At 41.0% G+C, this 6,000-nt stretch overlaps 1 protein-coding gene across 1 annotated transcript in view; it reads right to left on the reverse strand.

The window, feature by feature from the left end:
• Window positions 1–3,413, reverse strand: part of ERI3 (ERI1 exoribonuclease family member 3) — a 322,133-nt gene extending 318,720 nt beyond the window's left edge. Inside the window, exon 1 of the mRNA XM_089514989.1 lies at window positions 3,348–3,413. The gene's annotated coding sequence lies outside the window, so the exon portion shown is untranslated. The remainder of the gene's footprint in view (window positions 1–3,347) is intronic.
• Window positions 3,414–6,000: the final 2,587 nt, after the last annotated feature.

Consider the following 6,000-nt stretch of genomic DNA (forward strand, 5'->3'; position numbering starts at 1 on the left):
CTCTGAAGATGTCAGCCACAGATGCTGGCGAAACGTCAGGAAGAAACTTTTCTGGAACATGGCCACATAGCCCGAAAAACCGACAAAAAACATAAGTTAACTTGTGGGACACAATTTTGACCCCTGAGTTCCTCCATATACCTTTCCATTAACACTTTGTGTTATGCTCCCCCTGCAGAATCCAGACAGAATCTGTCAAGTCACTATTACTAGGGGATGCTGGGCTTAATGGATCATTGCTCTTCCCTACTTCAAGATTTTTTTTGATATAGAAAGCATGACGGTCCAGAGAATGTGTTTAGTTAACTGAATTGAGGAAATCAGTCCTTTTTCATGGACACTGTAATGATCTGAAAATCAAATACCAAATAATTGCAAAGTATAGTGGAAATACTACTACATTCCATATTCAGCACACTCAGTCTGGTCAATAACCAGCCTGTCAGCATCTTGGGAAATAGCTTCAGACAAGTCTTGTGATTTAAATGGAACACATGTTAATGGTTAAAGATCAAGCTACTGATACTAATTAGAGTTTTGGTTTGTCATTACACTGCAGAACCATATTATTCTAAGGAAAGGGTGGGGCAACATGCAACTCATAGCCTGAGCTCAAGTGCCCCTTATCCTAATTTCAAAATCCCTCTGAAAGTGACTAGTTGATGCCTCTGCAAGAGTCATCAAGCCATCAAGTGAGGATGAGGAGGCACAGAGAAGAGGAAACATTCCTACTCACTTTGGGCTATAGCTCCATCCCAGCCCAGCTTCAACCATCTCTCACCATCAGTGTGCAGTTCCATTGGGCCTGGCCTCAACTAAGAAGCAGAGCCCTCCTTCTAGTCCATCTGCCTTGGTCCAGGGCTCAGAGGGAGAGAAGAACTGCTGGACCTGATCCCCTTCCCCACCAACATTCCCTTCTCCTTTTGTGTGTGTCTTTTTAGATTGTAAGCCTGAGGGCAGGGAACCATCTAATCAAAAATAATAATAATAACTGTAAGCCGTTCTGAAAGCCTTTAGGGCTGAAGGACAGGATATAAATGCCGTAAATATTTTCAGATTTGTAGTTTGCTGTGGCACAAGATCTCTCTGACAGAGAAGGCTAAATGTCTGACAAAATTACGGTTCCTAGAATTCCACAGCATTGAGCCATGACAGTTAAAACAGTGTCAACCTGGATGATTTCTGCAGTATGGATGAAGCCTTACCATAATAACCCTCAGAAACCCTCACTTGTTGCTTTCAACCCTGGCACCCAGTACAATGTCCCCTCCTAGAGCAGAAACCAGCTCCCTTCTCAGACCACCATGGCGATGCGAGGCACTCCCAAAAACATCTCCCAATGTAAGGACTCAAGGTGGCACACAGCAAATCTAAAACAATACAAAATCTACTGAACAGTGATACCGTTAGGTACCACTATTTGGTGAATTTTGGATGTTATTGGACTTGGCTATATGGCCAACAAGGCTACCCTGGATATGTTGTCTAAAACAATACAATTTAAAACAATACAAAAGTATTAAAAATGTTTAAATACAAAAATTTAAAAAACACAATTGAACCCTTTTAAAAGTTAAAACAATTTCTGCAGCTCCAGAGGTAAGGGCCCAAAGCAATTGATGCAAGCAAGCTACAGGAAAAAAGATTCCACCGAAACATTAAGAACTTCTTGAGTTATTGGAAGGTGGAATACATTCCCTCAGAGAGTGGAGGAGTCTCCTTCTTTGGGGGTTTTAAACAGAGGCTGGATGCCCACCTGTTGGGGGTACTTGGATTATGTGTTCCTGCATGGCAGAGGGCTGGACTGGGTGGCTCTTGAGGTCTCTTCCAACTCTATGATTCTGAATTTTTTGCTGCTCCAGAGACTAGGAGAAATGAATTCAAACTACAGGAAACAAGACTCCAACTAACATTAGGAAGAACATCCTGACAGTAAGAGCTGCTGGACGGTGGAATATGCTGCCCTAGAGTGTAGTGGAGTCCCCATCTTTGGAGGTTTTTAAACAGAGGCTGGATGGCCATCTGTCAGGGGTACTAGGATTGTGAGTTCCTGCATGGCAGAATTGGATTGCATGGCCTTTGTGGTCTCTTCCAACTTTATGATTCTAAGGAATTTAGGAAACCTACATTCTAGCACTTCACAGAGATTGGGAAGTAGTGAGAGGTGCAGCTGGGGTGCAGAGAGACCCATTGTTAAGGAAGCAAAAGAGAGAGAGAGAGAGAGAGATCATGTAGTCCTGCATGGCTGAATGGGGCTGGACTGGATGGCCCTTGGGGGTCTCTTCCAAGTATTAGTATTCCATGCTTTAAAATATAAAATGTATTTAAAACACTAGACAAACCTTAAATCTGATTTGTACAGCAGTCTAACAAATTGCACTGGTCAGGATGAAAAAGCCTGACAGCACAAAAATGTCTTTATCATCATTAATAACAACAACAACAATAATAATAATAATAGATGCTGCAGCACATGCACCCAGCCACTTCCCATAAGCCACAGCAAAATTCCATTATTATTATTATTATTATTATTAAAGATATTACAGCAAATACACCCAGACCCCCTCCCCACAAGCCACAGGGAAATCCCATTAATAACAACAATAATAAAGATTTTGTAGCAACTATCCCCAGACACCTTCTCACAAGCCACAGAAAAGTCCAATTAATGATAATGACAATCATGATGATGATGATGATGATGATGCAGCAAATGAACCCAGGCCCCTCCCCACAATCCACAGGGAAATCCCATCAATGACAATGATAATAATAATATTGAGAATAATGATAAAGATTTGGCAGCAAATGGCCCCAGAAACTTCTCCACAATCCGCAAGGAAATCCCATTAATGATGATGATGATCTTGCAGCAAATGCCCCCAGACTCTCCCCACAATCCACAGGGAAAACCCTTCAATAGCCATAATAATAATAATAATAATAATAATAATAATAATGTCCTAGTGAATGCCCCCAGGCCCCTCCCGACAGGCGAACAGGCAGAGTGCCATGATGATGCGTGGCCTCCCCTGCCTGGGCCAGCCCCCCTCCGCCCACTGAAGGGAGGCTGAGGAGAGGGATCAGAAGAGGCAGCCCCCATGGTCCCCGCCAGCCAGGCCTCCCTGAGGCGGACGGGGGGCTCCCAGAGGGCGGCCTTGGCGCCTCCTCTCCCCGGGCCCACGCCTGCTCCCCCGACGGGCCCCTGGAGCCCCGCCCTGGCGCCCCTCCGCCTTGGCGCCCCTCCGGCCCCGGGCCCCGCTCCCGCCCCGCCCCCGCCCCCCAGGACGGCCGCCGTCGCCCCGCTCCCTCAGCACCACGAGTCCCCAACAGCAGCCACTCACCTCCGCGAACTCTGACCCTCGAACCTTGGCGCTGAGCGACAACCCCCGCCGGCCAACCACCGCTCCCGTCTCTGCCCTCAGAGGCGGGACTTCCGGTTTGGAGGCTGCGTGTTCTAAGCTCACCGCGCGCCCGGTGGAGGCCCAAAGCACTCTGGGAAACGTAGTTTTTTTCCAGCCTCAACGGGAGAGGGAGGGGGAGGAGTTGGGAGGCTGAGGGGCTTCAGTTGGAACTTGGAAGCCCCTCTCTCTCTCTCTAACTCTCTCTCTCTCTCTCTCTCTCTGAGAAACCGCCTTTTTCTCAGTCAGGCTCTGAATGTTTACCTCAGATTTTGATTATTATTATTATTAAGATTTAATAATAATAATAGTAATAAATTTAATAGTAAATTTGCACAGCTCTTTACATACAATCAGTTAAAAACAAAATAAAATGAAATAAAAAACAAGCCTGCCTACTGTGTACATTTAATTTGACATAATACACATTAATACAAATTATTAACATTAAATAATAAAAATAGCAGGTCACAAATAAATAAAAATACTACTACAGAATAAAGGATAAATCAAATACAAAAGGCACCAGTTGATATTGTGTGTGTGTGTGGGGGGGGGGGGGGTTAATCGTAATTTTTATTGTAAACTTAAAAACACGTAAACAATAAAAAAAGAGAGTAACATTAATCATTGCCTTGTCTCCAGCATATACTGTACTACAGAACAAAGGATACATCAAATACAAAAGGCATGAGCTGATATTGTGACACAAGCATTCACATACAACTAAATGAGAGGAAACTTGTGCTTTTCTTTTTTTTTAAATATATAATCTTTATTAAAGTTTACCATACATATATATAAAAACACATACAACTACATACAACATTCGTAACATTTCCGATAAAATACAATACATACATTCAACATTAACCCCCCTCTAAACAAACCAACAACAACAAATACAATACCAACATTACTACAAGAACATAGTGACTTCCTCCTACAGAGGGGTTGAGACATGATTTAGCCCAGCAATTTTCCTTAATACAAAAAAAAGATCAAATTCACCATTAATGATAAAACCGCAAGATATGTTAGAAAAGGAGGGTTTATGTTTAAACTGGTTCCTGTATCGCCAAATTAAAGAAAGGTTTATGTTAAATAGTAAGACGTGTGGTATAGACTCTTTACCCTCAAATTTTGATAAAGTCATTTTTGGTAAAAATGAGAAGAAGATTTCTAAATTTTACAGTCTTTTGTTGGAAACAGACACGCATGAAGAGCTTGTGAAACCATCTATGATTAGATGGGCTCAAGATTTGGGTGAACCCTTGCCGTTAGTTCAATGGGAAAAAACATGGGTTGTTAGAACTAGATACACTGCCTGTATAGCGCTAAAGGAGAACTATTATAAGATGCAGAATAGATGGCATCTTACCCCTCTGAAGCTTTCAAAGATTTACAAAAACCAGAGTCCCAATTGTTGGAGGTGTGAGAAGGAACCAGGCTCCTTTATGCATATGTGGTGGTATTGTAAACATGTTAAAAAATACTGGGTACAAATATATAATAAAATGCAACAAATGGTAAAAGTGAACTTTAAATTTGAAGCCAAATTCTTTTTGTTAAATATGATTTCAGATGAATTGGAAAACAAGCACGGAAAATTATTTTTTCACATGATTTCAGCGGCTAGAATGATACTTGCATCTCATTGGAAGGGAGATGCAGAACCTACATGGAAGGAATGGATCTTGAAACTTATAGATTTTATGGAATTGGATAAAATTACTTGTTATGTTATGAATTTGAATTGGAACAAGGAGAAATTAATTTGGCATCCTTTGATTATGTTTATAAAATCAGAGAATTTGGTCCGCAATTTTATTGGGTAATTTCTTGATGTGTTATAAAGATTGTTAAAAGAAATATAGCAAAATGCGGGGAGATATAAACACAAGACAAATTCATAAGTGGTAAAGATTTTTTATAAATTGAAAATAATCATAGACTACACAAGAAACTTGTGCTTTTCAACCCCTTTTGGTTCATTTTAGTTCAAGAATCTCGGTTTTGTTTCATAAATACGTTCACATTATTCGCATACAGCATTTACACATACATAATTCATATTGAATTGATGTCTGTAAAGCGCCATGTAAATTTATGGCACAATATAAACACTAATAATAATAATAATATGGTTGTGTGCCTTCCAAGTCATTTCTGACTTATGGCAAACCTACCACGGAGTTGGCAAGTTTCTTCAGAGGAATTTTGCTATGGCCATCCTCTTTTTAAAAAAAACATTTATTTTATATATATATATATATATATATATACACACACACACACACACACACACACACACCACTATATACAAAACATATCACAACAATAAACAATTCATCTCACAACTTTGAATTGTGTTGCAGGTCTCCTTCTTGGGTTCTGTTCAGTGTAAATGGTCATTTTTAAAGTCCAGTGGGACCAAACCCCAGTGGATACCAAGGGCCCACTGTATAAATATTAAGAGAGCCAGCATGTTGTAGTGGTTTAAGTGTTTGACTATGACTCTGGAGACAAGGGTTCAAATCCCAGTTCAGCCAAGAAATCCACCTTGGGCAAGTCACAGTCTCTCAGTCTCAGAGGA

This window comes from Sceloporus occidentalis, unplaced genomic scaffold (assembly GCF_023333645.1).
Source record: "Sceloporus occidentalis isolate IW3139 unplaced genomic scaffold, rSceOcc1.0.p SCAF_3, whole genome shotgun sequence".
Taxonomy (NCBI): Eukaryota; Metazoa; Chordata; class Lepidosauria; order Squamata; family Phrynosomatidae; genus Sceloporus; species Sceloporus occidentalis.